General features: G+C 42.7%; 1 long non-coding RNA gene across 2 annotated transcripts in view; it reads right to left on the bottom strand.

Annotated features, from left to right (window-relative positions):
• Positions 1-18,536, bottom strand: part of LOC147222394 (uncharacterized) — a 192,907-nt gene that overhangs the window by 89,667 nt on the left and 84,704 nt on the right. The window contains exon 1 of one of the 2 annotated variants that reach the window (XR_015107756.1): positions 234-457. The exons of the other annotated variant lie outside the window; for it this stretch is intronic. This is a non-coding gene — a long non-coding RNA (uncharacterized LOC147222394). Of the gene's footprint in view, positions 1-233; positions 458-18,536 lie in introns of those variants that run through there. 2 annotated transcript variants of the gene reach the window in all.

Raw genomic sequence — 18,536 nt, 5'->3', positions numbered from 1 at the left:
CCCTCTCATTGACACGTCTGGATAATTCAGGGTCTCCATTAAACCTACTGAATGCATTTTGGAGAACCCGGAGGAAATCCACCGCGCCACTGTGCCTTCAATACAAATTGGGTATTGAAAGTTAGTAATGTCAAAAAAAAAAAAAAAAAAAAAAAAGCGGGTTCTATGTGCACACCGGAGAAACTATTTCATCAGCACAGCGGTTCGGTAAATGAGAGACAAAGTGGGCTGACCTGCCACCCAACAGTGTTTCCAATAAACGGCACTTGAGGGAATTGTGTTGTTTGCGAGTGGCTTTGCATGCTTCCCTCCCGCCTCCTCATCTTCACCCTGAAGAAACACAGCCGGGCGAAGGATATAATGAAATGTAAATAACATGTGAGACATTACCTCCCCAAGACTTTTGTCTTTTTGGTTTACGCATCCTCATGAGTATAAAGTATTTTCTCTCCCTCTGTTCTACCGATCCTCATGGAAAATCCAAAATGTTGATATGTCGGGGAGACTTTCCTCCTTGTCAGTGTCTCTAACCGTCCACCAAGTGCATTGTTAGACGCCCGAACAGAAGCCTTATTAGATTTTGCTGATCCCACACTCATTGGCTCGCTGACCCATGAGATTTACCCAAGAGTTCCCAAAATTTAGCACAGTCAAGGATTTTTTTTTTTGCTTTCGTCTTTTCTTATAGCCTCTCCAGCATCTAAGCAATTGAGTCTTTGCCACAGAGAAACCCGAATTTGGTAGCCGGCCTTCCAGACAGACGGAGCGCGACTGAAAACTGGCTGAGGATATTTAATGTTTTGCTAAGACGAACCCGTCCCAGCCTGCAAATATTCCACCACCTTCACCCATAAAGCACACATATGACGCCAATCCTGAAGACCTAAAGATATGAGCATCACCGGTGTGTTTACTCATGGTTACACGATAAACTATTCATGCTTATTTGGTAAAAAATACCCTCATAAGATACCGTACTTAGAGGCCCCACTGATTCTGTGCACCATTTCCGGCTCCAGAGTTGGAAGCGTAATGGCCCTGGCACCTCCAGCTATCAACAGAAAATGGAGATGAAACCATTCGTTCATTATCCGTACCGCTTATCCTGCTCTCAGGGTCGCGTGGACCGGCCACCAGTCCATCGCAGGGCCACGTAGGGAGACAAAAAGTGCCGCTATTCACCCTGTTATTCACACATCTGGGCAATCTAGGGTCTCCAGTGAACCTACTGCACAACTACCGAGCCTGGTGGAAACATGGAGTGTCAATAAATGCAATTAGGGAAATGAATTTATAAAAACAACAAATGAATAGAATATAAAATCACAAATCAAATCAAAATAAATAATGCCTTCACTTATTATCTGCAGCTAATCCTTCACTTAGAGCAGGGGTGTCAAACTCTTTTTTACCCCGGGCCACATGTAGAAATGTAACCAAATGTAACCAAATGTAATGTAAAATAAATGTGGCTACTCCTTAATGTTAAATAACTCTACATTTATTCATTCAAATCCAAAAATGTTACATACGCAATCCCATTTTTCTTGAAACAGCCTTCCATCTCTTCCTGGACATTTAGGGATTATTTGTATTTCACAATGGCGTCGATGTGGATAAGATGGAATCTAATGGCGTCACTCTGCAGGTAACAGCATGGATTGTGGGAAATGTAGTTCACGGTCAAAAACTCATTTATTTTAAGACAATCAGACCTTTTAAGACGTTCTCGCGGGCCACATTTGGCCCGCCACCCGATGTTTTTCCATGACTGAGATTTTCAAAAGCACGTATCGTTATTATCATTATTCCACGAAAAGATACTCCAAAGAGGCTCCAATTAATCGACTTGTTCGTGGCGGTGAGGTTCTCCCGGCCTGCCGGGACACGGCGGAGGTGAAGAGGTCAACGCGGCCTGGAAAACGATCAACCGACGTACCTCACTCATCGCCCTACGTAGAAAGCGGTGGGAAGACGGTGCTTCTGATGGCCTGTCAGCCTTTCGCGGTGGAAAGCTGCAGCTAGCATGCTGCTCGCATAACTCCATTACATCCATTACCGCCTGAAAACCTTTCTGCTGTAAAGGCGGTAATATTTTATTCAAGGAGTTTTCATATTCGATTGAACAGTCGGTAGCTTCGTCCGTCATCTCCGTTAATTTATTCAGGTGTTTTTTTTGTTTTTTTTTTAAGCGTACCTTCCTTAGGTGTGCACGGATTCACAGCTGGGAAACAGCCGCTCAGCCGGCAAAGATGCAAAACACCTACACGTAAGAGAGAATGTATCTGAATACATATGTATATTTTCATTACAAGGCTCTTTTCAGAATCAAATAGATCCGCCTCAACCTCCCGGGCTACTATTTTGTAAACATTCTGACACGGCGAGGACCGTCATTATCAAAGATACAGTGCATTCACCTCTTTATGTGTAGCGGCTTGCTCCCTGTCGCTTCTCGTGTCAGCTTTTTTTTTTTTTTTCATTCTCTACTTCTCTGCATTTGTATTTCCGCCGCTTGTCAAGCACGGGCATGCACGGCACACAAAAGCAGCTATTTTGAATGTAGTGATAAATAGACACTCTGTGACTCGGCTGTGCAGACGGCGCTAATCAGACGCGTATATGTTTGCCCTCGCCGCGTATAGCTCGCGCGTAGCCGCCATTAAATTCACAGAGTTTAATAGATAATTGAAGAGGAGGGTAAGCATAAGTGGTTTTATGCAACCCGTCTTGGCATCTTTCACATAAACACAGCTTTTTCAGTGTATTTTATGTTTTCCCGATCCTTTTCACCCCCCCCCCTCTCTCTCTCTCCCCGCATCTCGCCACAGCAGCTGAATCACATGGTGGGCAGTCTTGGAAGTGTTATTCCCAGACTGCCCGTTCGCCCAACCCTACCCCTGCACTAGTTTGATAACGCCGTCCCCGTCTCCCCCCGCAGTCCTCCTGCCTCCTCCCCCTACTCCTCCCTTTGCCCCAGGCTGCTGTGCTCTGCAGACCGATGCCCATGACAAAGCCACCCAGGAATCTTATCTGCTGCCCAGGCTCATTGCTGGCCAGGCCTGCCTGCTGCTATGCGTGCTTCTGTTTGTGTGTGCGTGTGTGTGTGTGCGTGTGTGTGTGTGTGTGTGTGTGTGTGTCCACTTGCAACACTGTTTTTCACTCCACCTCTATATTTCTCTTATGTTTATCTGCTGATATTCCTTCCTGTTAGTCTGAAGTCTCCCCGAAATGTTTGAGCATCTGCCTGATCACAGGCCACCGGGGGCACGGCCTGCTTCACAACACCTCCATCATCACACCAACACTGGATGGATGGATGGATGGATGGATGGATGGATGGATGGATGGATGGATGGATGGATGGATGGATGGATGGATAGATAGATAGATAGATAGATAGATAGATAGATAGATAGATAGATAGATAGATAGATAGATAGATAGATAGATAGATAGATAGATAGATAGATAGATAGATAGATAGATAGATAGATTCATCTGTTATCCCAATGACTGTTGTAGACGAGGCTAAATGACATTGAGCTCTTGAACAGACGTATTGATTAGCTTTTCTTATAGTCACACTTTTATTTCCAGTTTTTGTTTGAAATACAAGACTCCAGGTCTGAATTCATTAACATTTGACCAAACCTTGTTCCTTCAAGCGCTCTGACGTTTCTCATGTGAAACCTGGGGAGACGGCGGTGGATCGACAGCTGCCAATCAGCAGCGTGGATCGCATCTTATCAGAAACTCCTCCGCCACCATTTATTTTCTGCTTCTTCTCAAACATGGACTGAACCTGGTTTGCAACTTTACCTTTCATTACATTTTTTTTTTGTTTCAATTTGTTATTTAAAACAGCAGGAACTTTGTCATGTCTCTTGTGGTTCCTGAGAACTTGATTATTTTTTTTTTTGTTTTAAATCAACATTAATTTGAAAAGTCATTAAATGATGCCAACAGAGGATCTGTGAAAAAAAAATAATCTAGGTCGCGCCGTGTCATAAAACAGGAAGCCATATCGAATAAAAAAAAAAAAAAAAACAGCAACCTTGAAGTCACTCCGTAACCGCAAACGCAACATTAAGGAATAAAGTTGAAATGCTTGTGAGAGAAACTCGTCCACAGGCATTTGAATTCAATGTTTTTTAAAGACCGTACTTGGTCGATTTATTTCAGTTCATTTAACAGGAGGAGGAACAACACGAGGCCACAGTTTGACGTTGGGGTTTGAAAAGCCCCGGTGGCTCCGTCCAATCAGCCCGCCGGTTAATCCACGGCTGACCGGCAGCGACACATTTAGACGTCGCAGTTGAGTTTTCCCGCGGAGAAATCGGCAAAACAACAGGCACAACAATGGCGGGGGAAAATGTGTGACTCATCCGGTGGAAATAAAGTAAACTATAATCGTGAGTCGCAGAGTTTTTGGAGGACGGTGGAGCTCGACGTGTCTCTGTGATCTCATATGACATTATGGACAGAGCGGTAGTCCGTTTATGTCGTGTGAACGCTTTTATTTTTCTGTTTGACGTGAATGAAACGGTGAATGGTTTCGTGTCACACACTGGTTGCGTTTGTCCTCGCAACCGAGCATTCCTGGTTTAGCAAGATGCCGAAACCCTTAATCGGGCGAGTCCAACGTCCGGCCCGCGGGCCAAATGCGTCCCGTGTTCGAATCTTTTTGGTCCAGCAGCCCGTTTTTCTATTTAGTATTTTTAATTTGAGTCTAAAATCAAAATGAAAATATTGCCTTTCAGTACCGTATTTTCCGCACTATAAGGCGCATCTAAAAGTACCTTATATATGGATCAATATTGAGCTGTAAGAGGTCTCGCAACTACGGGAAGCAGCCGCCGACTCCATTTTCTAGCGCGTGGTGTATCTTGGGATATATGACTGCGGGAAGCATACATTTTCATTTCCATTTGCGTGTGTGTGCATGCGTCGCTGAAGTAGCAGCGGTAAAAACTGAAGGGTGATCAGTCACGCAGTTTAACACGGGAAGCAGCAGCGAGAGAATTCAACATTAACGAACCAATGTGGAGGAAACAGCAAGATGACCTGCGTCTAGTAAAGAAGACTAAACAGAGTTTCCAAGGAAACAGAGCAAGATGGCTACTTGTCCTATAGAGGACAAACTTGAACAGTGGGTTGTTGAACAGAAAGCAGCAAGTAGAAGCGTCTCTACGGTCACTATTCAAATGAAGGCAACAGCGCTAGCCAGCTAGCTAGCGACAGAAACATAAGTGAATTTAGAGGCGGTCCTTCTGGGTGCTTTCATTTTATGAAACGTTTTGAACTGTGACAAATTCAGTTGGAAAAACATTGTTTTCAGCGAAGGAGGCACCAATACCAGTAAGAGCTACCGGTACGTGCGGTACCGTATTGTGAATGCACTAACTTGTTTTGGGAGTGAACGGAGTTGTCAGAACGTTGGTTTAATAAAGTTTGACTGACTTATCTGACTGTTTTGTTGACATTCCCTGTAGCGCAGCTCCTTTAAGTGGATCCATAACGCAGCCTCAGCCACGACTGTAGCTTCTATTCTATGTGCCTTGTAATGCGCTGCACCTTATGTATGATTTTTTTTTTTTTTAAATAGGCCATTCATTGAAGGTGCGCCTTATAATCCAGTGCACCTAATGGTGTGAAAATACAGTAATACAAGGATTCATCACTACTTCTGAATAATATAATTGTTTGTGTTATTTTCCTGTTTTCAATTTTTGAAGTTCATAGTGAGCATTTAATAGTGAATAATATGTAATGTTTCAAATTACCCTTTTTTTTTCTAAACAAACTTTTTCGTCATTTTATGTGGTATTCAAATATGAAAACTGCAGATTTGCGTTCTGTGTTAAGACATGAAAAGTATGCTGTTTGCAAAAAATATATATAATGAAATAGCTCATTTGCATTTAATGTTAATGGTTCAAAGAATATCAGGCCGAGCGCTCCGGCCATTGAATATATTCACCTCACCGAATATGGCAAAAAGTTTGGACATCCTTGCCCAGCGTGCTCCGCTAGCGCTGCTCATTAGCTCCCTTCAGTTATTACATCCCGAGTTGTCGTTGTGTGTTCTGAGGTGTTTTCTTCCGCGGCGCTGTTTTCCCTCTCTCAATGTTGCAGGTATTTCCGAGCAAAAGTCCCATATTTGGTCCCTTTGGCCCTTTAATACTGGCCGTGACGTCATTTCCGAAAAATCACCAGGGATCCGCGGAGAGATGCATTTTCTACCGTGGTTTTTGCTCTTAATAAATACACGCCTTATTTCCGTAATTCATGTCTAAATACTTTTCGTTCCCAACCTCGTTTGTTCTCACAGCCCGAGACAGGGACCTCGTTCCAATCGTCTTTTATCTCATTTCCTGATTTTTTTGGCCATGCTTTACTAGTGCCGCTTCCTTTCAGATCCGACGCATTTGTTCTCTGGTGAAGCAAACCCGTCGGGAGAGGCGTCTTGTACACCGTCAATTGGTACGCTTCGAAGATATTTGAGGTTTATCTTAGTTCCGGGAATGAAGTCAAGTACCCTGGCCGGGACCAATAGGGGACTGCAATCAATAACCAAAAACGCGACAAACTGCAACATATAGAGTGAAAATTGTGCAACAGAAGAAAACATACAACGACCCTCAGGGACGTAGCACCGCTCATGGTTCATCAGCTAAATGCAGTTGTCAAGTTATGTGACAATAAAGGTCTTACTTCTAAATATGTTGTTTAAATGAATGAGTGAATGGTTGTTTGTGTCCATAAGTGGTGCTGTTATTGACTGGTGAACCCCGCTTTTTGCTCCAGCACCCCCACAACCCTGGGTGCAGGATAAGCATGATACAGAATGGATATTTCCTGTGCAAAAGATGTCAGCGCGGTACAAAAAAAAAAAAAGGTCTTCGGGATCCATGGTTCAGTCCGATCCTGCCGTCCTGACAGAGCACATTTAACACATTGATACGCATTTCCGTATGACCTGTGAAATGCGAGTCACAAAAAACAAACAAACGTAAAAAAAAACCTGCCTACTTGGGGAACATCTGCAGACAACACAAATCAATACAGCTTGTTGTGTTATGAGCCTTGTGCCAAACACCGGAGGAATTTTCTGCTGCGAAATCTATCTGGAGATGGTGTACAGCCAAGAAGAATATTTATCTTTCCCCGCCAATGTATGCTGTGCAAATGGTTTTCTGTATGTATCATAGTGCAGTGTATTTTTACAGCCTGCACAGATTTTGTTTTGGTGTTTTCTGTGTTTTTGGAACTTGGGAGCTTCTGAGAGAAAACACGTCTCAGCAACCCAAAGCCAAAGCAAGTTTCGTAATAAAAAAGCCACCACACGTATCCACCTGAATATGTCACATTTTAGATTCTGACAATGTTAATATGAGGGTAAAGCAGTGGTTGGATCCTCTGCTTTACCGCAAAAAGGTCCCGAGTTCGATTCCAAAGGCCTCTGGTATGTGCAGTCTGCATGTTCCCCCTGCATGTGTTGATAAATTTGTGTAAAATGAATGAAACTGTAAGAAAAATAAACAAATAAAATTTAAATAAAAAAGTCTGCTTCATAGCTACATCATACCAGGTAATCTAATGTCTTATATTTAATGAATGGGTGTCTCACCCATTCATTCTTGTGTCATGCCTTAACTCTGTTTTTATCCTGTTGGTCTGAGCCCACTTGTTTCTTGTCTATTTTTGTTTATTTACTTTATTCTTGTCATTGCTATTGTCACAACACCTAAACTGTTTATATTGTCATTTACACCCTTAATATCTTTCTTGATTTTGTTGTTGTTGTTGTTCTCACTGCTGTCTATTTATTTATGGATGTCTTTTGGTTTTTCTAATTTTATCCCAATTTATATCTATATTTATATTTATATTTATATTTAATCTGTAATGCTGCTGTGACAAAAGAATTTCCCCTACAGGGATCAATGTTTATCTTATCTTATCTCATCTATTTTCATATTCCAGTTTGGGCTATACCGTCCGCATTGGTCTGATCCACTCCCACTCCCACTGAGGATGGACCCCTTACAAATAATTAGAATAAGAACATGTTTCAGGGATAATTCACGACATGTTTGTTTGTTTTATTAAGATAAAATGTATTTATCTCCATAGGGGAAATTCCTTTGTCACAGCAGCATAACAGTTATAATGTCAAAAAAAGAAAATAAATATGACTATAAATATGAATATTAATATTAATAGAAAGGCAGAAGACAGAGGATAGAAAAAAAAAGAACAAATAAACAAACAGCAGAAAACAACAACAACATCAGTGAAAAATACACAACTATTACACATCTAAACAACAATATAAATAGAATGACAAAAATAAATAGCAATGAATAGAATAAATAAACAAAAATAGGCAGGATGTGTGTGTGCTGGGACAGCAGAGTTAGGTGACGTGAACAGGTAGGTTGATCATCTCTCACTATATAGTTTTTTAAAAAATGCAAAAAAAAAAAACAAACCGTCATTGATTTGGTTTGACCTCCCTGTCAGGTTGCAGGACGCGTGCACGTTCGCCACTGTTAAACTGTTAGATTACAACAGACAACAGCGCGTGAGGTGTTCCTTTCCGTGAAAATCCTTCATATGACAAGAAAAAGACAGAGAAAGAGAGAGAGATTGATGCCCCCGAGCACTTATCATCTCCACAATTGACACGAGTCATAATCAGAATCTCCACCGACGTGCCATTTAAATCGCCTCCCATCGACATCTTTGATATTGCTCCAGGCATTGTTCATTTGTTGTTCCGCACGCCCGTCATGGTACAACTGCCCCCCCTTTATCTCCTGCTCCACACCTAAACACACCAATAACCAGGCGCACACACACACTTCTCATCCACCTCCCAGTCTGAAATAACTGTCAGCCTTTTCGGGTTCGGACTTTATCAAAACCGTGTCGGAAACGGACGATTCGGAGCGGCCCGGCGAGGCGGGCGTTTCACGGGGGGTTGGAGGTACTCGCGGAAATTATGGTGATTGCTTTTCTCTGTGATTTCGTTAATGGAGGAGAACATAAATCCCCACGCCGGCCGAGACCCCGCAGTCAACCTCCCGTAATCGCTAGAGTGAGACAGAAGTTTGACTTGTGTGTGTGTGTGTGTGTTTTCATCGAGCCTCACGTATCAGTTTATATCTTTGTTCATACCGGGTCGGGTGTGTTTATGTGTGTGTTCTGTCCTTGTCTCTCGGTCTGTTTACCTCTTTTGCGACGCGGGTCAATCAAATTACTTCTCAATCTAAATAGTGATCCTTAATACCTATGCTTTCCCAGATTCAGCTCATTTAGCAAAGATAATAGAGATTGATGAAAATAAATGCAAGTATCCCATATGACATGTCATCATTCAGCTAATGATGTTTGCTTGATTACCACATTAGCTTTCCTAATTTTACCTTCATGTGAGGAATTAAAGCTAACATGACGTTAATTCTGAATTCATAATGAGAACCTTATAGCCGGGATCAATTTGCGACACGGACACTGAAGATAGGCCTGCCCGCTCCAAAAATCAGAGGACATTTATCATCAATTAATTTCAATCACCATAAATAGCGAGCGGCTCGGTTGTAGAAGTCAGCAGAGCCTGTCAGAGCGGTTGGAACTTTGAAAGTTAAAAGTTTGACGGAGGAGACGGTTTAGCTGAGTTGTCAACAAAAGCCAGAGAGTGGCAGGACGTCAACGTCCCTGCCTGCAAATGCATCAACTCATCCTTTCATTATTAGGACCAACTATCCCTCGCTATGACGCGGTTTACTTTTCACGGTTTCGCTACTTCACGGATTTGCACCGTGCATTGTGTTCTGCATTCTGATTGGCTAAAAAGTCACTCCGCTTCTTCTCTACCTGTGCGTCAATAACTTTGCAACTTTAATATGCACACGTATGTAAAACGGCTTGCCAAATTTACATTACGTACTTGCAAATTCTCTTGCAATTTCGAGTTTCTCTAAAACCCATAATGTTGACAAAACGCTCTGGACCGACAAAAGCACCTGCGGCAGGGCCCAAAAGGCAGCGGAAGATGCTATCTATCGCAGATAAAGTTAAACTTCTGGACATGCTAAGGGGAGGTAAAAGTTGTGCGGCTGTAGGTCGGCATTTCGGAATTAACTGATCTTCCGTTCGTTCCATAAAGAAGGAAGAAAAAAACATAAGGACGACAGCAGCAATGTATACTAGAGTATTTAATTTTATAATAATTGTAAAAAAAAATAAAGGTTTCTTCTTCACGGATTTTGCCTATCACGGGTTCTTTTTGGAACGTAACCCCCGCGAAAAACAAGGGTATACTGTAATGACCTGCAAGGAGTGTCCGAATATAACTGCATCGTCATACCTTATGTTGCTGGTGTTTCGCAGAAACAAACTCCATACACCGGTACATTTCAAACCCCACAACACCCCGAGGCAAGAGCTGGTGCACCCCAAGGACAAAACAACCAGACACAGGAAAGAGAATGTGCTGTTTGATGTCACCGGCACTGAGGATCGCATCTGCATCGGAGAGACCCAACGACCTCTGCACAAACAGAGGCCCAACTTAGGTGGGCCACCATTTCAGGACAGGAGTCCTTAGTCCACCTACACCCGAAGGACAAGGGCCGTTCGTTTGAAGACCGCAATGTCCGAATTCAGGCCAGAGAAGACGGATGGCTCCAGGGAGGAGTCAAAGAAGCTATGTTTGACTCAAATCTCTGAACCCAGGAGGGGGCCTGAGACATGACCTTTCACAAACGTACAACCCCGTACGGGGATCACTATCAAGACGGATTTGCAACCACAGACCAGGACCTTCTGCACCCTCCAAACGACCAAGAAAGACCAACCACCAGAAGCAGCCCCCGGTAACGTCCGCATGAGCCTCAGTTCATGTGATCCAACAGGTTTCACTCCTTTGTTTAGCTTTACCTTTTCACATTCCAATCCAAGTATTCCCCAAAAGTTGCTCTTTTGTCCCAACGAACAACACCTCCATTAGCATGCCGACCCCCCTTGCACCTAGATATCTAAGTGTTAGTACTGTTTGGAATATATCGAAAATGAACACACACATTTCACACTCTTTCCATCCTGTGTGCACTCATTACCCTTCATCGGTGCGTGATAGAAACCTCATATCTTCTCCAAAGTACCCGGGCGCTCGCGGTTCGCAGGATCACAAGGGCGAGGCTTGATAATAATATTAATAATTACATTACATTTTATTTAATACGCTTTACCCAAAAATCAAGGACATTGTGCTATAAATATTTTGTGATGACACAAAATGTGATGCTCATTGGCTAATGAGCATTAGCCTAACAAACCCCCCCTTAAACCTTGTTTCTGCAAGTCCACTGCATAACTCAATTACATAACATTACATTACATCACATTACATTACATTACAGTCATTTAGCAGACGCTTTTGTCCAAAGCGACTTACAAAAATTGCAATTCAATAACCGAAAATCCAAAGTACCAGTAGTCGTTATTCACCACTCTACCAAATGATCTGGACCGTGATTCAGACCCGCCCAAAACCTGGCAGTTCTATTCGGGATGAGGGCCGAAACGTCTTCAAGTGAAGAAATTCAAGTCCGGCTGCCACGACGAGAAGATTTCGACGAGAATTCACGATGACCTGAATGACGGAGAACCTCCACAGACGTTCAGTCTTTCATTCACAAGTCGTATAGAGGCATTGGATCCGTTCTCACTCGTATCCAAACATCATCCAAAAAATATGCAGCACAATCACCCTCCCATCCAAAACCATTCACTCCCTTATTCACACACCATATAGAGGAAAAAAAAACAACTATTCACCCTCTCATTCAGTTTACTATCTCCAATGAAGCTGCGCCGTGTCTTTAGAAGTGTTAACCGGCACCCCTAAATCTCTAAGTATCGTGAAATATTTCATTTCAAATAATGATGAAATGTTTCCTTACATCATGCAGGCTGTGGCTGTGAACGTGTGCGTCTCTGAAACCTAATTATTAGAATATTATGAATTCAATTCTGTTGCAAACTATGCGATGAATAATGCATACTGTATATAAGAATCCAATCTTATTATCCTACCTTCAAAAATACATTTATCTGATTTTAAACTGTAAAAAAATAGGAAAACTATTGAGTAGGTTTTATTCTGTATAATATATTCATGAAGCGTTTGATAGTTTCTGTCAGAGCTCTGATCCCCGAGTCTTATCAGTTTTTTTGTGCGTGTTTACCCGCCGTTATGAAAATAAGGAATATTAAATGATGAATGAAGATGGAATTAAGTGTAAGGACCCTAAAGTCCACCAAAGCTGCGCCGTTTTATTGCCCATTAAGAGCTTAAAGCTTCACCTTCAAACAGGTGATTTGATCTCCAAGATCAACAAAACCGCTCGGCAAAGTAAGACTTTTCTCTCGGGGAAGACGCCGCACGTTAATCAGCCCATCGGCGCGGGCTACTTGCCACATACCGATGAAAGTCCTGTTCCAGGTGTTTGTGCAGGCATGCGTGTGCATGTATGTATGTGTGTGTGTGTGTGTGTGTGTGTGTGTGTGTATTGTTGCCGTTTTTTTTTTTTAACAGACATAATTACACAACGTCCTAATGTGCAGTAGTTAGCTCAAATTTATGTTTCATCAGCGGGACTGGAGTTAAATCCTGATTTTTATCTCGGTATGCATTGGTTTTCTCTCATTAAGATAGCAGTGAATCAGATGAATGCAAATACAGTTACTATTCATTCATTCATTTATTCATTCATTCATTCGTTCATTCATTCATTCGTTCATTATTTATCCTGCTCATCCAGCACTCGGACCAACAACCACTCGCTCTTTCATTTACACATCAGATAGAGACATGAAAAAATCTACTTGCTCATCATACAAACAAGCAACTCATTGACACATTATAGACTTACAAATATCATCTTGCTCCTTTTTTTTTTACTGTTTATACAATTTCCTACTATTATTTATTATTGTTATGTTTTACTTGAAACTCTGGCACAACAATTTCCTTTGGGATAAATAAAGTTGTTCTTATTCTTATTCTTAGTCTTATAGAGACAAATAACCATCCACTCATTCTTTCATTCATGTGTCATATTGAGACAAAAATGTTTTCTTATTAACTTAAAAATCATGTAGAGACATACAACCATTAAAATAAGAGAAACAATAAGATAAATGTTATTGAGCCCCATAGGGGAAATTTGTTTGTCACAGCAGCGGAACAGTTATAATGTCAAAAAAAAAAAAAAAAAAAAAAGAATTATAGAGTGCACTTGAATATAAACCACACCGGCTAAAAATAACAAAATAAAGATATGTGTGCATGTATAGAACACACTTGTCTATAAGCCGCAGGTGTCAATGTTGAGATATTTACACAGAAACTTTTTTTTTTTTACTTTTAACATCCACAAACACAGTGGCTGATGAAAAAGATGAATAATAAATAAAACAAGAAATAGTCCATCAATCCATCCATTTTCTATCCCTGCTTTCTCATCCTCTGGCTGATCGCTATCTTTACTAAAACCAGCAAAGTTGTTTTCTTCTGTATCGGAATTGAACAGTGTTTTCATCGGTCCGATGTGACGAGGTTAAATGTTTTGGCGGCACAAAGCTCGTTAGCCAAAAAAAATCCATATATTAGTCTATAAGTTGTGGTTTAAATCGCAGAGCTCAAAGTATATAAAAAAGTAGCGTAAATGACGGTATAAAGAGACAAATAACAATTCATTCACGCGTCATATAGACAAAAACATTCAGTCATTCATCTACATATAGAGCATCAAACCATCCACTCTGTCATTTACAGACAAATGAAATCCATTCATTGACAGATCGTGATGAGCGTACGTGTCAAACTCAAGGCCCGCGGGCCAAAAGTGGGCCGCCACCTCATTTATGTGGCCCGCGAGAGCGTCATAAAAGGTCTGATTGTCTAAAAATAAACAAGTCAGTGACCATAAACTACATTTCCCACAATTCATGTGGATCATGTTACCTGCGAAGTGTTGCATCCCCCTATTAGAGTGCAGTGTATCCACATCAATGCCACTGAGAAACACAAATAATCCCGAAATGTCCAGGAAGAGAAAAGTTAATGCAGATGGAAAGCAGTTTCAAGAAAGATGGGAATGCATATGTGACATTTTGGATTTGAAGCAGGAATAAAGTCATAATTATTTAACATTAAGGAGTTGTAACACATATTTGACATTACATTTAGTTACATTTCTACTGTTACCGTTACATGCGGCCCATGTATACATATATATACCGAGTGTACTTAAGATTTAAAATATGTGTATTGTTCCCCTTGTATAACAGCATGAATATGTTTGGCACAATACAATTCTGTATATTTTGCCCATTTGGATCGAGACCTCGGATTGGTTGTGCAGTATGTCAATCAAGCGCGTCCATGCTGCAGTGGAGATGGACGATAGGCTAACAGCTATTTCCAACAAATCCAACGTTCACCTCTGCCGTCTACCATTAAAACACAGTGTAGCGAGTTCTGAATTAACCTGTGGCTTAATTGGGTCTTACGGTTTTATCAAACGACACTAAAAAATATCAAATGACTCCTTTTTTCATCAGCATGTTTGATAATCACGGCGAACATCAAGCTTCGGCTCATTTTTACAACTCTATCCGTGCGGATCGAGATTCTTTTTTTTTCTTTCTCGCCGGCTATAAATTAATAGGAGTGGAAACATCAATTCCACAACACGCCTCTGAGACGTCTTCTCCCCGCAGGCTTTTGTGTCGGAGTTGCACTTCCAGGCAGGTGCATTCCCTTTGTGTCGGAGTCGGGAGCGAAGCGCTGCGGTGCCGAGGAGATCGATCCGCCCCGGGAAGTGTTGTCTCTGCCTCTGCACGACGCCGGGCTCTCACACAAAGGGAGAGGTCATCCAGCCGGGCTCACCTGTGTCCATTAGGCTTCGGTGTGCCGGCGCGCATTAACCGAGTTAGGCCGCCAGTCCGAGCCTGTAAATCCCCCAAATGAAAAGGTTTTTTTTTTTTTTAATTTATTTATTTAATTTTATTTTCTTTTTTTTTTTTTTTATCTTATTTTAGTTTTTTTTATTTATTTATTTATTTTTTTTATTTCATCCCCCTGCTTACAGGTTGCAGATAATAATAAATGAAAAAGAAATAAAAAGGATAATAAATGATTAAATACCTCAGTTATTGTGTCTGGGAGGTGATTATCAGCAGCAACAAGTCACTATTTTTCCTTTTCAATGGGGATTTGCTACAGAATAAATGTATTAAATATGGATAGCTCCCCCCCCCTTTTTTTTTCGACCGCTGGGGCTCATCATAAATCTTTTCGTCCGACTTGTTCGCGTTTCAAATAAACGTCAGATAAACACAATTACTCATTTTCATTCTGACAAAGCACTCTGCGCCGTTTCGCCAAACGAAGCCGGATCACCCGGTCGTGCCGGAGGTCTTGTCCAGAGTGGAAGAGGAAAACGGTCCACAAACACACACTCGCACGCCGGCGCGGCCGCTAACCAGCCCGGCGGGACAAACTCGGGAATTGAACCCCCGACGTGGACCGTACAACCCACTTCCCAATAAAAACAGATTCCTCATTCTCACGCGTTCGCTGATATATCATCGGAAACGGAGGACTATTTTGCAATGTAGGTATCGGATTAAAATAAAGCACCTCTGTTTTATTAGCCACGGCCAAGAGAAAGGAGTCCGGGATGTGCAGCCGGTGGAAGTCGTCCATAACGGCGCGTCGGTAGTGCATTTTTCTTGTCGAGCTGCCTGAGTGAGTAGGAAAGAAATATAGTGAATGCAACACTGAACCTAGCCCTTCTGATGTGTCTTTCCCTTTGGGCTTACTATATCCAGATTAAAGAAGAGTTCACAGATAGGCGACAGGCTCCAGCACCCATATCCAATCAGACGGTTCCCTCGGGGGAACCATGTGGTGCACACATATGTGTCCACAGCCGCGCAGCATGACACCACCGTGTCCTCCAGGAGTCCTCCACGAGAAGCACGAGAGGGCCGTCGGTGGAGACAAGCTGATGTATTAGAAGATGGAAAAAAAAAAAAAAAAAAACTGGCAAAATTCTCTCGGTTGATATTACGAGCGCGGGGAGGAGGGCGAGGCGTACTCGTGTGCGCCTTTTTTTGAAGACTCACTCTTCGGTCTTTTTACTCCGAAAGCCTTTTTTGAAAGTCTATTTGTAACACTGCTTACTGCTTTTCAACTCCCTTTATCTGACAACACAATGCGGCTGCCGTATGCACGTCTGTGCGCGGTGTAATGAATGCGCGCCAGTGTGTGTGTGTGTGTGTGGAAAATGCTTTTTGTGGCCAATGTGTGTGTTGCTCCACTAGCTAAAGAGTGAATCATATTTTCTCCATCAAAAGAAGACACGGGCTGTATAATGTACCTCCTGACTAAGATATTTGGGAACATCCCTCTCTCTTCCTTTTCCCTCCTTTATCATCTCCATCCATTACCCGCATACCTTTCCACGGTTTCAGGAGTGCATTACGTTTTATGAAAAAACACACGAGACGACATCAAGCCCCCCCCCCCCGGAAAAGAGGGGAAAAAAAAACAAAAAAAAAAAACAAATAACCCGGCAGCACTCCTTCAGCCATCGCACTTGATCCACGTGAGAATGAATCACACCGGGCTACCTTTTCCCCCTCTCGCCTCCCTCCGAGCCCCCCTGCAGAACCGGAGCAGAGCCGTAGCTCACATTTCCGCCGACAAAAGAGGTGACAGTGAAAGGAAAGTGAAAAGGCTGTAATAAATGCTAAGGGAGAGGTACAAGGGAAGGGACCGCGGTGTTTGAAAACGGTAACCTTTTTCGGATGCGTATTTGGTATTCATTATTAATGACCTTTCCCTACCTGAGCAAATCCGTTGCCAGGAAGCCCGTCCGTGTTTTTGTCTGCGAGGAGCTGGAGGGCGGGGTGGAAGGTGGAGGAGGAGGAGGGGGGGGGTGCAGCTTCGGCGCGACCGGATGGATCCCGACGTTTGATACGCGCGCAAATGCTGTTTAATTTGTCCGGCCGAATCCACACGGCGAGTAAAGAAGAGCTCCAACGTAGCCGGCGCGGTGTTAAAGTTCAGGAGGAGCTCCTTGGGATTTTTTTTTTCTTTTTGTACACCGAAAAAGGCACGTCGGGAGGGGGGGGGGGGGGGGGTAAAAAATAAAAGCCGAGAGATGTGTCGGAAGGGGTCAGGGGTCGTAAAACAAACCTCACCTCTATTTCGGGATCCATAGCCACGGATGATTCAGGGTCAAACAGAGGAGATTGGTGTTTTGCTATTTACACTGTCTGTCACCAGCTGGCAGGGAGGAGGACAGACAGGATGTGGGATCGGCTCTCTTTTTTGCATTCATCTCTCTATCTCATCAAATAGCATTCTCATGCTAATTGAACTCGAGGACCAACCATGCATACGGCGCAGCGCGAGCGTGCACCTGTGGGCGTGCATCCCCAATGCATACGTGTTTGTGACTTTGAACAATCGCCTCAGATGTGCTCATCCAGGCTTGTTATTCCATTCACATTGCCCACATACCCCGACGCCGTCCCTGCACTTTGAAAGACACACCGTCGAGCGCATTCAAACTTCACTGGCAGGCAGTACAGTAAAGCTGATCTATCTATCCATCGCTCCACCTGTCTGTTTATCTAGCAATCCCTTCCATCATTCTGTCATCCTTTTGTCTGTCTGCCTCTATTCATCTGTCATTATCACACACACGGAAAAAAATGTAACACATACTTCCTTTTCCTGGCCGATAAGACTGCGCACATCAGTCAGGAGCTAACGCGAGAACAACACACACACACACACATACACACACACACACGCGCGCCGCCTTGCAGCTACCGCCACAAGAAAACAGTCTTGATTGTGCCGTTGTTGCCTTTGTAGCCCGAAACATATTTTTGCGCAGACTCCTTTGTGCGGCCAAATGCCAACCTATTACCGTGCAGCGATAGGCTCTTGTCCGTGCCAGCGGTTTAACTGCACCGTCGATATTAGCTATCACTTAGCCTTAGCTCTGATAATTGGAGTGCTTACCGGGATGTTATTGTAAAGAGCATCGGTCAAAGCAAAGTTACACAGCCTTTTCGGGACGGGGGAGCGTAGGTTTAAAAAAAAAAAACGAAAAAACACGCAACTTATCGTCAAGTAACGCAAGGGAATCCAAACTACTGGGCGGTTTTGTTTTTAAAAGCACCTTCTGCAGGCTAAGATAACCAAGTGAAATATATAGTGTACAAATTTGACATCCATGACTGGAGCCGGGATTAATGTAATAACCAGAGATGATCTACCTGCATTATTATTCGGATTTAAGTCGGCGCTAATTGAAATTAATGCTATGCCGAGGAGTTGATGTGTTTTATTATGATGGTGTTGATTTTAATGAACTTATAATGCACTTTGTTGAGGCACTATGATGAGATGCTTTATTTTCCTATTATCCCATATT

The sequence above is a fragment of the Fistularia commersonii genome, chromosome 21 (assembly GCF_037954325.1).
Source record: "Fistularia commersonii isolate RoL2024-O1a breed Wild chromosome 21, RoL_Fcom_v1.0, whole genome shotgun sequence".
In the NCBI taxonomy this organism is placed as follows: domain Eukaryota; kingdom Metazoa; phylum Chordata; class Actinopteri; order Syngnathiformes; family Fistulariidae; genus Fistularia; species Fistularia commersonii.
The sequence above is the reverse complement of the archived record's forward strand: the minus strand, read 5'-3'. Positions and strand labels throughout refer to the sequence as shown.